Here is a 17,986-nt window from a genome sequence, read left to right as displayed (position 1 = left end):
TTGCCATAATACAGACTGGGGGAGAGGGGGGCTGGCAGAGCTGTACTTACCTGTTCTGCAGCTCCTGTCAGCTCTCTCCTCCTCCGCGCCGTCCGTTCAGCACCTCGGTCAGCTCCCAGTGTAAGTCTCGCGAGAGCCGCGGCTCTCGCGAGACTTACAGTGTGAGCTGATAGAAGGAGCTGCACGGACGGCGCAGAGGAGGAGAGAGCTGACAGGAGCTGCAGAACAGGTAAGTACAGCTCTGCCAGCCCCCCTCTCCCCCCCACTGAACTGCCACTGGACCACCAGGGAAGGAGAGCCCCCCTCCCTGCCATGTATCAAGCAGGGAGGGGGGACGAAAAAAAAATAAAATAAGAACTAATAATAAAAAAAAAAAATAATAATAATAAAAAAATAAATAAAAAAAAAAAGGGGTATAAGGACCACTGTGGGAGGGGGGGGGGGTATAAGGACCACTAAGGGAGGGAGGGGGTGGGATAAGGACCACTATGGGAGGGAGGGGGGGTATAAGGACCGCTATGGGAGGGAGGGGGGGGATAAGGACCACTATTGGAGGGAGGGGGTGGGATAAGGACCACTATGGGAGGGAGGGGGGTATAAGGACCGCTATGGGAGGGAAGGGGGGGGATAAGGACCACTATGGGAGGGAGGGGGGGATAAGGACCACTATGGGAGGGAGGGGGGGGATAAGAACCACTATGGGAGGGAAGGGGGGGATAAGGACCACTATGGGAGGGAGGGGGGGATAAGGACCACTATGGGAGGGAGGGGGGGATAAGGACCACTATGGGAGGGAGGGGGGGGATAAGGACCACTATACCACTATGGAAGGGAGGGGGGATAAGGACCACTATCGGAGGCAGGGGGGTGGGATAAGGACCACTATGGGAGGGAGGGGGGGATAAGGACCACTATGGGAGGAAGGGAGGGGGGGGATAAGGACCACTATGGGAGGGAGGGGGATAAGGACCACTATGGGAGGGAGGGGGGGGATAAGGACCACTAGGGGAGGGAGGGGGGATAAGGACCACTAGGGGAGGGGAGGGGGAAGTAAGGACCACTAGGGGAGGGGAGGGGGAAGTAAGGACCACTAGGGGAGGGGGAAGTAAGGACCACTAGGGGAGGGGTGAGTCAGGACCACTGGGGGAGGGGGGTGAAGGAACACGGGGGTGGGGAGGTAAGGACCACTGAGGGAGGAGGAGGGGAGGTCAGGACATATGGGGGGGGCAAATATCCTTGCACCGGCCCTGCACACACTGCATTCATACACTGCATTCATACACACACTGCATTCATACACACACTGCACTCATACACACACACTGCACTCACACACACTGCATTCATACACACACACACTGCATTCATACACACACACACTGCACTCATACACACGCTGCACTCATACACACACACGCTGCACTCATACAGACACTGCACTCATACACACACGCTGCACTCATACACACACACGCTGCACTCTGTCAGGATCGGGACAGGGATCCAACACGCAGAGTACAAAGAGTGGAAAGGTACGTATACCGGGCCTTAGAATGGCCGGACTAACGTACCGAGAGTAATAGAGAATAGTCAGAGACAAGCCGAGGTCGAGGGAACGAGAAGACAGATAAGCGAGAGACAAGCCGGGTCAAGGGATAACAGAGATAAGCAGGGTAGTACAACAAGCCGAGTCAAAACCGATAGAGCAAACTAGAATACCAGAGCACTGAGTGACTAGACAAGCTAGAACCACGACAGGGCAATGAGCTGAAGAAAGGAGTAAGCTTAAATACCCTGGCTCTGGATGGTAATCACGCCTCTGTCAAGTACCGATTGGATATCGGACACTTGAGTGACAGGTCGCTCGTGATAGCGTCATGACGTCACGTATTGAGCGTCCTGCTAGAAAAGGACGTGGATTCCTCGCGGCCGGTGTTTAAGTGACTGGATGAACCGCGAGGAACGAAGGAAACAGCTCGCCTGGACGGGCAAACCACCAAATCTCTACCTCCCTTAGAGGTAGAGACCTCAGGTACCCTGACAGTACCCCCCCTCTCAGATACGCCCACCGGGCGGAAGGAACCGGGGCGAGATGGGAAGCGGAGGTGAAATGCTCTGCGAAGGCGAGAAGCATGAACGTCCTCCTGAGGTACCCAACTCCTCTCCTCAGGACCATATCCCCTCCAGTTGACCAGATATTGCAATTTTCCCCTTGAAATTCTGGAATCAATGATGGAGCTGACCTCGTACTCCTCCCGACCCTCCACCTGAACAGGACGAGGCGAGGAAACCTTAGAGGAGAATTTGTTGCAAATAAGAGGTTTCAACAAGGAGACATGAAAAGAGTTAGGAATGCGTAAGGCAGGTGGCAGAGCAAGGCGATACGCAACCGGGTTGATACGAGTGAGAATCCTGTAAGGACCTATGTAGCGAGGAGCAAATTTCATAGATGGGACTTTTAGGCGAATATTCTTAGTACTCAACCATACCCTATCCCCAGGAACAAAAACAGGAGCCGCTCTTCTATGCTTGTCAGCGTGTTTCTTGAACAACGAAGAACTATGTAACAGAATTTGCCGAGTCTGATCCCATAATCTCTTCAGGTTGGCGACATGATCATCAACAGACGGTATCCCCTGAGAAGAGGAAACCGAAGGAAAAATCGAAGGATGAAAGCCATAGTTCATGAAGAAGGGGCTAGAGCGAGTTGAATCACAAACAAGGTTATTGTGTGCGAACTCCGCCCAAGGAATCAGACCGACCCAATCGTCCTGGTGTTCGGAAACAAAGCAACGCAGATACTGTTCGATCTTTTGATTAGTACGTTCAGCAGCTCCGTTAGACTGAGGGTGATAGGCAGAGGAGAAGTTCAATTTGATACCCATTTGAGAACAAAAGGATCTCCAGAAACGTGAGACAAATTGAGAACCTCTATCAGAAACAATCTCCGAAGGAATCCCATGTAGGCGAAAAACCTCTCTCGCAAAAATCTCCGCCAATTCAGGAGAAGTCGGAAGTTTAGGTAATGGTACGAAATGAGCCATCTTAGTAAATCTATCCACCACCGTGAGAATAACAGTTTGTCTCTTGGAAGCAGGTAAATCAACGATAAAGTCTATGGACAAACACGACCAAGGTTTCTCAGGAACGTCCAAGGGGTGTAACAGGCCACATGGAGAAGCATGAGGTAGTTTAGTCTTGGCACAAGTCTCACAAGCTGCGACGAACTCCTCAATATCTTTTCGAAGTGAAGGCCACCAGAAATCCTTGGATATCAGAGAGTATGTCTTGCGAATACCAGGATGACCAGCTATCTTACTTTCGTGAAAACATTGTAAGAGCTCCAGTTGAAGTTCAGGAGGAACAAAGTTTCTTCCCTCAGGAGTGTTTCCGGGAGCTAGATGTTGTGACTTCAAGATCTGGTCAAGTAGCGGAGAATGAATTTTAAGACTGGTATTAGCAACAATATTGCATTTGGGTACAATGGGACACAAGTGGTTCAACTGAAGCAGAAGGCTCAAATTGGCGAGATAGCGCATCGGCTTTAGAATTCTTTGAGCCAGGTCTGTAAGTCAGAACGTAATTGAAATGGGTAAGAAACAATGACCAACGAGCCTGCCTGGAGGACAAACGCTTGGCCTCTCCGATATAAGACAAATTTTTGTGGTCTGTTAGAATGGTAACAGGATGTAAAGTACCTTCCAATAAATGTCTCCACTCTTTCAAAGCTTTGATAACCGCTAGTAATTCTCTGTCACCAATGTCATATCTGCTCTCAGTACCGGACAATTTTTTAGAGAAAAATCCACATGGATGTAATGGTTTATCAACACCCAACCTTTGAGATAGGACAGCACCTAAACCAGTCTCTGATGCGTCTACCTCAAGCAGAAAAGGCAGGGAAGTGTCGGGGTGAACTAAAATTGGAGCGGAAGCGAAAAGCTCCTTGAGAGTTTTGAATGCAAGAAGAGCTTCAGTAGTCCAATTCTTAGTATCAGCCCCCTGTTTGGTCATATTAGTGATAGGTGCGATAATTGAAGAATAGCCCTTAATAAAGCGCCTATAATAATTAGAAAAACCAATAAATCTCTGTACGGCTTTAAGACCTTTGGGCAAAGGCCACTCTAGAATGGACTGGAGTTTCTCCGGATCCATCTTAAATCCCTCCCCAGAGATCACATAGCCGAGAAAGGTTACCTGGGTTTGATCAAAGCTACATTTCTCCAACTTGCAGTACAAACCATGCTGAAGAAGCTTGTGCAAAACCCTCCTGACTTGCTTGTGATGAGTCTCAATCTCACTAGAATGTATAAGTATATCATCTAGGTATACAATGACGCACTCTTGCTGAAATTCCCTAAGAACCTCATTTATCAGATCTTGGAATACCGCTGGTGCATTGCATAACCCAAAAGGCATAACCGTATATTCATAGTGACCATAGCGAGTATTGAATGCCGTCATCCACTCATGTCCCTGCTGGATTCTCACCAAGTTATATGCCCCTCTGAGGTCTAACTTGGTGAAAATTGTAGAGCCCTTCAAACGATCGAAGAGTTCGGTGATCAAGGGAATCGGGTAGGCATTTTTAATGGTTATCTTATTTAAGCCTCGATAATCAATACAAGGTCTCAAAGAACCATCTTTCTTTTTAACAAAAAAAAATCCAGCCCCGGCAGGGGAGGAGGACCTCCTGATGAATCCCTTGTCTAAATTCTCGTGAATATACTCCTCTAGAACTGAGTTCTCTTTCGTAGATAATGGGTATACATGACCTCTGGGGGGCATGGTACCAGGGAGTAGGTTAATTTTGCAATCAAAGGACCTGTGTGGGGGTAAGGTATCGGCTTTCTTTTTGTCAAATACTGCCTTTAAATCTAGATACTGAGGCGGAATTTGTATCTCTGTAGGATTGTCAGAGGTAGCCGATGTGTTAGTTAATCCGAGAGGTAAGACCTTCCGCAAGCATTTTTCTTGACAATTCTTTCCCCACGAAACTATCTCCCCTGACTCCCAATTAATAATAGGGTTGTGTCTCCTCAACCAGGAGTACCCCAGGACTATGGGAATAGACGGAGAAGAAATGAGCATTAAGGATATATCCTCTTTATGTAGGATGCCAACAGTTAAGTTAATCGGTATGGTCTCATGGAAAATAACAGGCTCAAGTAACGGTCTACCATCGATGGCCTCAACAGCCAGTGGTGTCTCTTTTAACTGGGATGGGATAGTATGCTTGGCAGCAAAACCCTGATCTATAAAGCTCTCAGCAGCTCCAGAATCGATTAGCGCCATAGTCTTTACTACTCCCTTCTCCCACCTTAAAGAAACGGGTAACAGAAGCCTGAACTCTTTGTAGTTGTGAATAGAGGACAAAGTAGAAACACCCAAGGCCTGTCCTCTAGAGGAACTTAGGTGCGAGCGTTTCCCGAACGATTAGGACAATTTAGGCGTAAATGGCCTCTGACTCCACAATACATACATAAACCCTCCCTTCTTCTGTACTGTCTCTCTCTCTCTGTGAGATGAGTACTGCCTATCTGCATAGGTTCAGAAATACGTAAGTCCTCGAACTCAGAATTTTGAAAGGTAGGCGCTAGTTTAAAGGAGGGTCTACGGGTCCTATCTCGAGTGTTCTGCCTTTCTCTTATGCGTTCATCAATACGAGATATAAAAGAAATTAAATCCTCCAAATTCTCAGGGAGTTCTCTAGTAGCGACCTCGTCAAGAATTACATCTGATAACCCATTCAGAAACACATCTATATAAGCCTGTTCGTTCCACTTAACTTCTGCCGCCAAAGACCTGAACTCTAGTGCATAGTCCACAAGTGTTCGATTGTCCTGTCTAAGGCGCAACAGTAATCTAGCTGCATTGACCTTTCTACCAGGAGGGTCAAAAGTTCTTCTAAACGCAGCTACAAAGGCATTATAATTATAGACTAGTGGATTATCGTTCTCCCATAAAGGATTGGCCCATCTCAGAGCTTTCTCAATGAGTAAAGTAATAACAAATCCAACCTTCGCTCTATCAGTAGGATAAGAGCGGGGTTGTAATTCGAAATGGATGCTAATCTGGTTTAGAAAACCACGACACTTCTCCGGTGACCCGCCATAGCGTACTGGTGGGGTAATACGGGAAGAAGCACCTACAGTGGCTACCTCTAGACCTGAGACTGCAGGAGAAATAGAAGGAGTACGTGTCTCCTCAGGTGGGTTACTAGCATGAGACAAAAGTGCCTGTAGTGCTAGGGCCATCTGATCCATCCTATTCTCCATGGCGTCAAACCTGGGATCAGAAGAACCAAGCTGACTGTTTGTACCTGCAGGATCCATTGGCCCTGTCGTAATGTCAGGATCGGGACAGGGATCCAACACGCAGAGTACAAAGAGTGGAAAGGTACGTATACCGGGCCTTAGAATGGCCGGACTAACGTACCGAGAGTAATAGAGAATAGTCAGAGACAAGCCGAGGTCGAGGGAACGAGAAGACAGATAAGCGAGAGACAAGCCGGGTCAAGGGATAACAGAGATAAGCAGGGTAGTACAACAAGCCGAGTCAAAACCGATAGAGCAAACTAGAATACCAGAGCACTGAGTGACTAGACAAGCTAGAACCACGACAGGGCAATGAGCTGAAGAAAGGAGTAAGCTTAAATACCCTGGCTCTGGATGGTAATCACGCCTCTGTCAAGTACCGATTGGATATCGGACACTTGAGTGACAGGTCGCTCGTGATAGCGTCATGACGTCACGTATTGAGCGTCCTGCTAGAAAAGGACGTGGATTCCTCGCGGCCGGTGTTTAAGTGACTGGATGAACCGCGAGGAACGAAGGAAACAGCTCGCCTGGACGGGCAAACCACCAAATCTCTACCTCCCTTAGAGGTAGAGACCTCAGGTACCCTGACACACTCATACGCACACACTGCATTCATTATACACACACTGTAAATAAATATTCAATTAATATATTTTTTTTAGGATCTAATTTTATTTAGAAATTTACCAGTAGCTGCTGCATTTCCCACCCTAGTCTTATACTCGAGTCAATAAGTTTTCCCAGTTTTTTGGGGAAAAATTAGGGGCCTCTGCTTATATTCGGGTCGGCTTATACTCGAGTATATACGGTACATTTTATTCCTGGCCCCACGATTCGTATTCTCGAATAGATCTTATTTTTGGGGATTTAAAACTGATAGAAAGAATACATAAAATAGAAAACAAAACAGTAATATGGTCAGACCATAATAGCGTGTGCCTGGAATTAAATAGTAAAAGATCTAAGTGCTGTAAGAATACAACCTGGAGGTTAGATGAATCAATACTGGCAGAAAAAGAATATAAAGACTATATAGATAAAATGACTACTTGCTACTTTGAAGAAAATAATAACGGACAAGTGGAGAATGATACTTTATGGTGTTCATTTAAGGCAGTAATAAGGGGACATTGCATAATGCTTAATAAATTAAAGAAAAAAAAAAAGGTGTAAATGTACAAGATCTCTACATCGAATTATACAATTTAAATAAAACAAACAATGTAAAACCAAGTAAGGAGAATCAGCTAAAAATAGAGAAGATTAAAGCCGAGATACAGGAAAAAATTTATGAAAAAATCAAAATAAATATGCATAAACTTAAAATTAAATATTATCATAAATCTAATAGAGCAGACAAAATCATGTCGAACATGTTGAAAAAAAAAATATATCAAATAAGGTCGACAAAATAATAACTAATGATAGCATCTCCCTTCTCCCAGAACACATAGGGAAAGCATTCAATGAGTATTATGCTAATTTATATAGTCAATCAACAATCACTTCATCAGAAAAAATAAAAAGATATATTAAAGCAGCAAAATTGAATAAAATAACAGAAATACAAGTAAAAAAGCTAAATAAAGAAATTACGGAAGAAGAGATTACCGTATATACTCGAGTATAAGCCGACCCGAATATAAGCCGAGGCCCCTAATTTTATCCCAAAAAACTGGGAAAACTTATTGACTCGAGTATAAGACTAGGGTGGGAAATGCAGCAGCTACTGGTAAATTTCTAAATAAAATTAGATCCTAAAAAAAAATATTAATTGAATATTTATTTACAGTGTGTGTATAATGAATGCAGTGTGTGCGTATGTGTGTGTGTATGAGTGCAGCGTGTGTGTATGAGTGCAGTGTGTGTATGAGTGCAGTGTGTGTGCATGAATGCAGTGTGTGTGTGCATGAATGCAGTGTGTGTGTGTATGAATGCAGTGTGTGAATGCAGTGTGTGCAGGGCCGGTGCAAGGATATTTGCCGCCGTAGGCAAAAAACATTTTGCCGCCCCCTCCCCCCCATATGTCCTGACTTCCCCTCCTCCTCCCTCAGTGGTCCTTACCTCCCCACCCCCGTGTTCCTTCACCCCCCCCCCCCAGTGGTCCTGACTCACCCCTCCCCTAGTGGTCCTTACCCTCCCCTCCCCTAGTGGTCCTTATCCCACCCCCTCCCTCTCATAGTGGTCCTTATCCCCCCCCATCCCTCCCATAGTGGTCCATATCCCCCCCCATCCCTCCCATAGTGGTCCATATACCCCCCCCCCTCCCTCCCATAGTGGTCTTTATACCCCCCTCCCTCCCATAGTGGTCCTTATCCCCCCCTCTCCCTCCCATAGTGGTCTTTATACCCCCCCTCCCTCCCATAGTGGTCCTTATCCCCCCCTCCCTCCCATAGTGGTCCTTATACCCCCCTCCCTCCCATAGTGGTCCTTATCCCCCCCTCCCTCCAATAGTGGTCCTTATACCCCCCCTCCCTCCCATAGTGGTCCTTATCCCACCCCCTCCCTCCCATAGTGGTCCTTATCCCCCCCCTCCCTCCCATAGTGGTCCTTATCCCCCCCCCTCCCATAGTGGTCCTTATCCCCCCCCCCCTCCCATAGTGGTCCTTATCCCCCCCCCTCCCTCCCATAGTGGTCCTTATCCCCCCCCCTCCCTCCCATAGTGGTCCTTATCCCCCCCCCCTCCCTCCCATAGTGGTCCTTATCCCCCCCCCCTCCCATAGTGGTCCTTATCCCCCCCCTCCCATAGTGGTCCTTATCCCCCCCCTCCCTCCCATAGTGGTCCTTATACCCCCCTCCCTCCCATAGTTGTCCTTATACCTCTTTTTTTTGTTATTATAAATTTTTTATTATTATTTCTTATTTTTTTATTATATTTTTTTTTTCGTCCCCCCTCCCTGCTTGATACATAGCAGGGAGGGGGGCTCCTTCCCTGGTGGTCCAGTGGCAGTTCAGTGAGGGGAGAGGGGGGCTGGCAGAGCTGTACTTACCTTTCCTGCAGCTCCTGTCAGCTCTCTCCTCCTCCGCGCGGTCTGTGCAGCTCCCTCTGTCAGCTCCCAGTGTAAGTCTCGCGAGAGCCGCGGCTCTCGCGAGACTTACACTGGGAGCTGACCCAGGTGCTGAACGGACGGCGCGGAGGAGAAGAGAGCTGACAGGAGCTGCAGGAAAGGTAAGTACAGCTCTGCCAGCCCCCCTCTCCCCCCAGTCTGTATTATGGCAATGCAAATTGCCATAATACAGACTATGACTCGAGTATAAGCCGAGTTGGGGTTTTTCAGCCCAAAAAATGGGCTGAAAAACTCGGCTTATACTCGAGTATATACGGTAATATAATAATAGACAGATTAGAAACCTACAAAACCCCAGGCCCAGATGGATTTGGAAACAAATTTTATAAAGTAATGAAATCACAACTGATAGGTCATTTAAAAAAACACTTTTAATACTGCAGTTAAAAAGGGCAGATTCCCAGAAGAAATGCTCAAAGCAAACATTCTACCTATACTGAAACCAGGGAAAGACCCAACAAAAGTACAGAGCTATCGGCCAATATCATTAATAAATGTAGATGTAAAGATATTCTCTTCTATTTTGGCTAGTAGATTAAAAGAAATAATAAATCAAATCATTCATCCTGACCAAACAGGGTTCGTCCCAGATAGAATGTCAAGCAATAACATCAGACGTCTGATAGATGCACTAGATACATCAAAGCGCAAAAAAAGTCCCATGCTGATCCTGTCTTTAGATGCCGAGAAAGCCTTTGACAGGGTCAGCTGGGACTTTATGAAGCTTACTTTAGAAGAAATAGGCATACAGGGATGGTTGTTTGACGCAATCTTGGTGCTATATAAAGATCCAATGGCGAGAACAATTGGCCCGGGCATATGCGCAGACTGGTTCAAATTGAACAACGGAACCAGACAAGGCTGTCCACTGTCTCCCCTATTGTTTATAATGACAATAGAAGTATTAGCTAACAGAATCAGAAATAATGAAAACATCAAGGGATATACAGTAGGACAGAAAGAATTGAAAATTTCCCTTTATGCTGATGACACCATTCTTTTTCTAAATAATCCGTCAACATCAATAGTAAACGCAATGGCGGAAATTGAAATGTATAGTTCAGTATCAAATTACAAATTGAATAAAACAAAATCAATAGCTATATACAATAATATATCAAGTCAAGAAATAGATCTTTACCAAAAAACCTATAACTTTATAAAAGTAAAAACGTTTTCATATTTAGGAATAAAAATATGTAAAAATCCAAAAAATATTATGCGAACAAATTTTATGGACCTCTTAAAAGAAACTAATAAGAATTTGAAAGAATGGAGAAAAATAGAAGCATCTTGGGGAGGAAGAATTAATATCTTGAAATCATACGTTCTGCCAAAATGGATTTACATTTTTAGAATGATCCCTCTAAGCATCCCTAATGAATGGCTGACAATGATCAATACTTCCTTATCTAGTTTCGTATGGCAAGGAAAGAAACCTAGAATTAAAAATGGAATATTATCAAAAGGACTAAAGAAGGGAGGTTTGGGATATCCAAATATAAGAAAATATTATGAAGCAGGGATCATAATGCATGCTATGATTACCCAGATAAATCAAAATAAAGAGGAAATATGGTGGTGGTCAGAAATAGAATCAAGTCAATTAAACGACTCCCTAAACTTAGTCTGGAAGAACAAAAAAGACAATTTATTTAGATTATATATTCTAGACCAGATTATTCCAGTCTGGCAAAAGATAAGGAAGAAAATCGATTTAACCAATAAAATATTTGATTTTCAAAGAATAGACATAATAGAAGCAAGCATAGAGAACATCTCCTTAAAAACATGGAAGGAAAAGGGAATAAATACAATAAAAGAATTGATTAAGGAGGGCAAAATTAAACCCTATAAAATATTGACAGAAGAGTTTAAGGTTCCTGTTAATGAAGTATATACCTATCTTAGAGTAAAACACTTTCTGGAGAAAGTTGAGATAGTAAAAGATGGTAAGATGTATGAAATTTTAAAACCAATGTTACATCACAATAAAATAAAGCAAATGTTCTCTAGGTGTGTCAGAATGTTGGAACAAAAGGAGGACTTAGCCCTCCCCAACGTTATAAAAAAATGGAATATGGAACTAAAAATCAATATAGAAGTAAATGAATGGTTACTTAATATACAAAAAATCAGTAAATTTGTCCACTCCTTTATATTAATAGAAACACACTTTAAGCTAGTTCACAAATGGTATATGACTCCAACCAAAATAGTTAAATTTGATTCACTCAAGGATGTGAAATGCTGGAGGTGCAGAGAGGAAAAAGGAGACTACATTCATATGTGGTGGTCCTGTAGACAAGTGACTGTTGTCTGGCAGTGGGCTCAACTTATCATCCACACACTTTGTGGTGTTGAAATAACTCTAAAACCAGAAACAATGCTATTACATTATCAATGGCCAAAATTAAATAAAATAAATCAATTTTTAATTATTCATTGCTTAATAGCATGTAAAATAATAATAGCTAGAAATTGGAAGGGAAATACCGTCTTCAATACAAAGTTGATAATAATACAGATGATCTATCAAATTAAGATGGAAAAGGATCACTGCAGGACTCTGGATGATAATTTGAGCCTATGGTCAATTTGGGAAAAAAAACTAATACAAATGTAAAGGTAATGAGATTACCATCTGAAAAAAGTAATAGAAATTGGTAGTATGATGAGCTCTCGTGAGGGAGGGGGGGAAGTCTTTGTGTCTATGTGTATGAATATTTTTTATAGATATTGTGTATGAATGTTTTTATGTACTTTTTTGTAAAAGATTTATGGTGATAAACCCAATAAAAAGAATATAAAAAAAAAAAAAAACAATGTTTAAAAATTAAACAAAACAGGGGGCAGGGCCTGACTGCCATGGCGGAGAGTCGCATCTTGCTTGAGCTCCTCTCCTACACGGGCAATACAAGCCGTTAATAGCAAGTTTCAGCTGAAAATACCACAAATTCACTGACTCAGCTACATCCCCATCTGCTTGCAGCACACAGCAGAGGTTGGAAACAGAACAAAGGCTCTCCGGCAGCAAACACTAATACATGCGGCCTAGAGCGCGACGGATGGGAGAGGCGGCCAATCTCCCTGACCGGAGCGGTTCAACAGCCCTGATCATGAAAGCGCCCCGTAATCCCTCCCCTGGACCGGCGGGGGATATCCCGGTCCACCCGCGGGAGACACACCTGCTACACTGGATGAACAGAGCGAGACCACAGGGCCCGCAGGGAAACCAAATATGGCAGGCGCCACGTGACACCAAGATCCTAATAACAACCAAGGCGACCTAACTGCCAAACTCGACAGAATCTTCACTAAATTCTGGCAGGACCTGGAGGAGAGATGGCGCCAAACCACCTCTGAGCAGCCGAAAGCACACTCACCTGCACAGCGGGCCATGCGCCCACAGCAAACACCCATGGCCTTAGAAGAGGTCCTAAAATGGCGACGCAACAGGCTCTCACCTCGCCGACGAAAACAGGGACGGAACTCAACCCGACCCAAGGCCAGGTCCCCAACAGCACCTAAGGACCGCAGGCGGCTAACAGCGGGCAAAGGCATGAAGCTGCTGACTTGGAAAGCACTAACCCTTCACCAACCCAAGACATACAGCTGGCCCGCACTAAGCCCTGAGGCGTCTCACCGCCCGAAGCGGCACTGGGACTGGGCTCCCTCAGGGGCACACCAAGCCGAGTGGCTACAGCCAACAAACCAACGTGACACCATTGATCCGAACCTACGGGACTCTGTGCCAACCCCGGCAGCAACGATCGGGAGTACCCAGCCCCAGAGACAAGGCAGATCTGGCATTGGCTGATCGCGTGTCCTACGGGTCATGGGGACGGACCCTGAACCTCCACACCATTACTTGGACTGGGTTCGTTACAAGCAGATTAAGAACACTGACCTGCATGGCTTAATTTGGTTGCTTACTTTCTTTTTTACATATGCACCCTAGGCATTACTCTCCCCCGAGACAGCACCACAGTGACCCGGTTGATTTCCTCCCTGTCTCCCATCCCACACAACTAGATAATCACTCACACAGACTAGGGATCATATCCCTTACAACAGCTAGATATTCACAACAAACTAGCACTGTACTCTGATGTTCACATACACCCTCTATATACCAGTGAAGTATCTAACCTGCCTGATCGTTGAGTCTCCCACCATCACCATCATCACATTACCTAGCATGCTCCCAATCACTTAATTCTAGCTTGGTACACCATCTTGTTATTTGTATTACAAAAATGTGCAATGTTCTCTCACGACATTTTCAGCTATGCTGCGACATAGACCACTGAATATCATTCTCGAAATGTCTTACTAATCCTTTTTGTATCACAAAGCACGCAAAAATAAAGAATTTAAAAAAAATTCAACAAAACAAAAAACATTTACAAACGTTTTACATTTAATAATTTATACACAGCAAGTGGAACTAAAGAAAACCAACTCAAAATAGATTAACTAATTAGTCCTGCTTGTTAAATTGCCCAATATGTCTAGGATTTCAATTCATTTTTAGAAGTTATAAAACAAATACTGAAAGGAGTGAATTACAGTTTTAAAAGTAAATATTAGCTAAATTTGGCATACTGAGATTACAATTTTTACAGTAGTCACAGAATCCAAAACTTCTACAGAAAAGTATATATTTGTAGAAAGTACATCCCCAAGGCTATGTAATTGAAAGCATTTTGACACTTTTCATTTAATAATTTTATCACAAAACTCAAATAAATATTTACCGTCTTTCCCCGAAAATAAAACCGGGTCTTAAAAATGCACTAGGGCTTAAATTATCGGGGGATGTCTGATTTCAGGAAAAACGGTAGCAAGCATGGGCTCGAAAGCAGGTCTATGTCTGGGGGAATTTCCCCGAACATAGACAAGTTCACTAGGGCATGGGATCCCGCAAATTTATATCCGGGGAAACTTCCCCAAACATAGATTAGCTTACTCGCGAATGGAATCCCGCAAATCTATATCCGGGGAAACTTCCCCAAACATAGATTAGTTTACTCGCGAATGGAATCCCGCAAATCTATGTTCAGGGAAAATTACCCAAACATAGATTAGCTTACTCGCGAATGGAATCCCGTGAATCTATGTTCAGGGAAAATTACCCAAACATAGATTAGCTTACTCGCGAATGGAATCCCGCAAATCTATGTTCAGGGAAAATGATTAGTTTACTCGCGATGGAATCCGCTAGGGCTTATTTTCAGGGGATTTCTTATTTTCAGGGAAACAGGGTAATATTTTAAATATTTACTTTTCTGAGTTTTCGCACTACGTGTGGGGCCTGTAAAAACCCCTTACTTGTATTCTACTATTGTACATTGAGCACAGGGATACCACACATATGTACTTTTCCCCTGATCCCACCCTCTTATCTTACCTCAGAGGGATTCCTTATGCTGACATCTGTACTGACATCAGCAGAATGACATCTCCGCTCACACAGTAGCGTGCTGTCAGCCTTTTGTACTTTGTGGTTCATGCTGCAGGTCCTGCACATTGTAATCTGTGTTGAGCAGCTGGCAAAGCCCAGCACTAATCACTGGGCAGAGGGGGGCATTCAGCCTGGATGTCTCCCTGATCCCTGGGGCAGGTTCTGAAAACCTGCTTAGAATTTAAGGGATTTACAAGGCAATGTGCCGCACTCACTTAGAGAGCTGCACATAGCTCATCTGTCAGTTTGGGACCACTAACTAAGGCCTGAGATGACAGAAGGGAACCTCCAGTATCGAAAGACATCGGGAGCTCCCTGCTTAAAGCTGGTCATACAGCCACGGTATATGAATTGATTTAAACGGCTATATGTAGTGCTCAAAGGAAGTGTTGCACACAGCTCATCCACAAATTTGAAGCCACTAACTGTGACAGAGGGGAGCGTCAGGTATCAGGCTTTGTGGGGTTTATTCCTTAAAAAGGTACAAAACATGAAGGACAGTTGGCAATTCCGCAGAAGACATCAATAAGTCCATGTGCCAGTTTTCTGCATTCTTTTACAACTTCTTATTATATGGTATACCTTTCAGAAGAAAAGTAAAGAAGGGAAGAATAAATAAAAAGAGCATGGGATGTGGGCGGGGTATCCGCCATTGAGAAGTGGCAGGGGGGAGAGTATCTACCTTGGGGAGGAAGTAGATATAGCCTCTAGTTTCAGTATCCGCGACAAAAAAACAAACTTAAGCTTTACATGCCTATAACGTTCCTGGAAATGTTAATATAAAGTCCCTAGGTATTCCTGTAGTTGACAGACCACTGCCTTACCTGGAAGAGGCTCTGCCATTCTGATCTCATCCCATAAACTCCTGTTCTGCAGGGATTTATGGAATAATTGCTTTATCCTCTTAGCAGCAGTTACATTATAACACAATGAGTGGATACATTTTATATAAAGGATTGCATTGTAAGCTGGGCTGGATGAAGCAATCATCTGATCCACCAACCAGCCGTGTGTGCAACTATGGCTTGGGGTTTCTCTGTGCGATGGGAGAGGTTTATCCTCGCTGTGCATGATTTCTAAGCCACTCTCGGGGCCAAGAGTGGGTTTTCTACACCATAAACTTTGCAATGTTGCTATAGTGACCTTTAAACAGCTTTTTCTGTGGCTTGAACAACGTATTAAAAAACTCAGGCTGATTACGTATTCATTCATCCACTTTGGGTGCATTGCGTGTCCTTTTAACCCCTTAGGGACACATGACATGTGTGACATGTCATGATTCCCTTTTATTCCAGAAGTTTGGTCCTTAAGGGGTTAATCAAGAATGCTTGACATTTCAATACAGGTGACTGTTCGTTACAATTACATACAGTTGGGTCTCACGAAAAGCCAGAATGATCAGGGTTTCATAACCTCCATAATATAATGGCCCTCCTGAGATGCTACATAGACTATTAAATGATCGATATATCGAGGCCTCTCTGTGTCTGTGGATTTAATAGGCTCCCAAACTCGGTGGTCTCCAATCTCTGTCTGTGTAGTTGGTCTGTAAAAAGACATAATAAATGATCACAGATTGTTTAGCTTTATACAGCACGTGCTAATAGATTACACACCTGAATGGAACCTAAACGTGTTTTAAAGCAGCACTGTCACATGTACAAGGTACTCTTCCCCCCTCTCCCCCACTACCCCCTATGTATTCTTCTATGTAGGCATGGGGGGGGGGGAGAGGAGAGAAGGAATATACTTATCGGAATCTCTCCTTTCTGACAATCTCATTCTGTTTCAGCCTCTGGCAAATAATACTGTCTGCAGCTTCGTTTTAATTTTATTTTCAATCTTGTGCTTGAGTGCGTGTAGAGGGTGATATTCACATGTAAATGGTTATTTAAACAAAAAAAAAAAACCTATTTTCTAAAACACTGTTTTGCATCCTCCTCTGTGGTGGTCTGTGTCACCTCCCTTCCCCCAAACACCCCCCAAAAAAAGGATTGCATTAACTTGCCTAATTCCAATGGCAAAATTATCCAAATAGCCCAATCTACATCGGCTGATGTCACCTCTCGCCAGAGAGGGAGGTTGGGGGGTTGATAGGGGGTGCTATGTACAGAATGGAAATTAGTTCTAGGCCAGCTAATGATGCAGCTAGAGGTCAAGTTATACCTCTGTCAACTAAGGGATTAATCTCTATAGCGAAATGCTGCATGTACAGTTTCCAGGAATCATGACCACTTTGAACCAATGAAAATGTGCAGAGAGATACGTTGCACCTGTTGCACATCACATTAGAAGATGCTTTTATCCAAGCCGGGGTAATTAGCAAAATGTTAAAGTGTATTTTGTCAAAACTTTAAAACACAAACCCAATCCCACAAGAGGTATGTATCTGTAGCCTACAGGGGGCACAGAACATAGACAAGTCCATCTAATAAGAGGGCAGGCTTGCCCAAATAGTCAGTGCGTTTCTCACCAGCCCCACCCAGGCAGTCCATGGCCAGAACTCGTTTGAAACACTTTGAGCTTAATGCCCTGAGTATAGTCAACACGGTGTGAGAATGTCTGAGCATGTGCTCACTGAGCGCTTGGTAGGAACAGATTGCGCTGTCTCCAGCTGAGGGTCACAAAGGAACCAATCTGGGACATGTTCTCCAAGCCTGGGACAGTTGGGAGGTACACTTACATAAAACAGAGCAGCCCGTATGTTGCCTAATGCATAGCCTCTGATCGAGTTATATTCTACCAACATGGTCTACATGCATTTTTCATAAAGAATCGGTCTTTATAAATACTCTGAAATGACCATAACACGGGTAAGTGACCACGATTAAATGAAAGACACTTAAGGGTTTAGTTAGAACAGCAGTTGAGGTCTCATGTCAAACAGGAAGATTGGTCCATTATTCATATACCCATCATGGAATTCCGGCTCGAACCTTTCTATGGTCGATGCGGTTCCTAATAAACTAGCTCCTGTGATATAGAAGAAGTATTTATTATTAGTCTGTGCTTTAGCTAAGATCTGGAGCCACCTGGTGGTGAGTCTTTGCAAATTCTAAGATAGCCAGTACAGGGTGTGGATTATGTATCTTACTATGAATATAGGTAGATAGACAGATACATATTGTCCA

General features: G+C 44.1%; 1 protein-coding gene across 1 annotated transcript in view; it reads left to right on the top strand.

Moving 5' to 3' along the window:
* The window catches only part of LOC134573224 (carboxyl-terminal PDZ ligand of neuronal nitric oxide synthase protein-like), a 171,485-nt gene that overhangs the window by 135,290 nt on the left and 18,209 nt on the right, over positions 1 to 17,986 (top strand). The gene's annotated exons all lie outside the window — the stretch shown is intronic.

The sequence above is a fragment of the Pelobates fuscus genome, chromosome 9, assembly GCF_036172605.1.
Source record: "Pelobates fuscus isolate aPelFus1 chromosome 9, aPelFus1.pri, whole genome shotgun sequence".
NCBI lineage: Eukaryota > Metazoa > Chordata > Amphibia > Anura > Pelobatidae > Pelobates > Pelobates fuscus.
The sequence above is the reverse complement of the archived record's forward strand: the minus strand, read 5'-3'. Positions and strand labels throughout refer to the sequence as shown.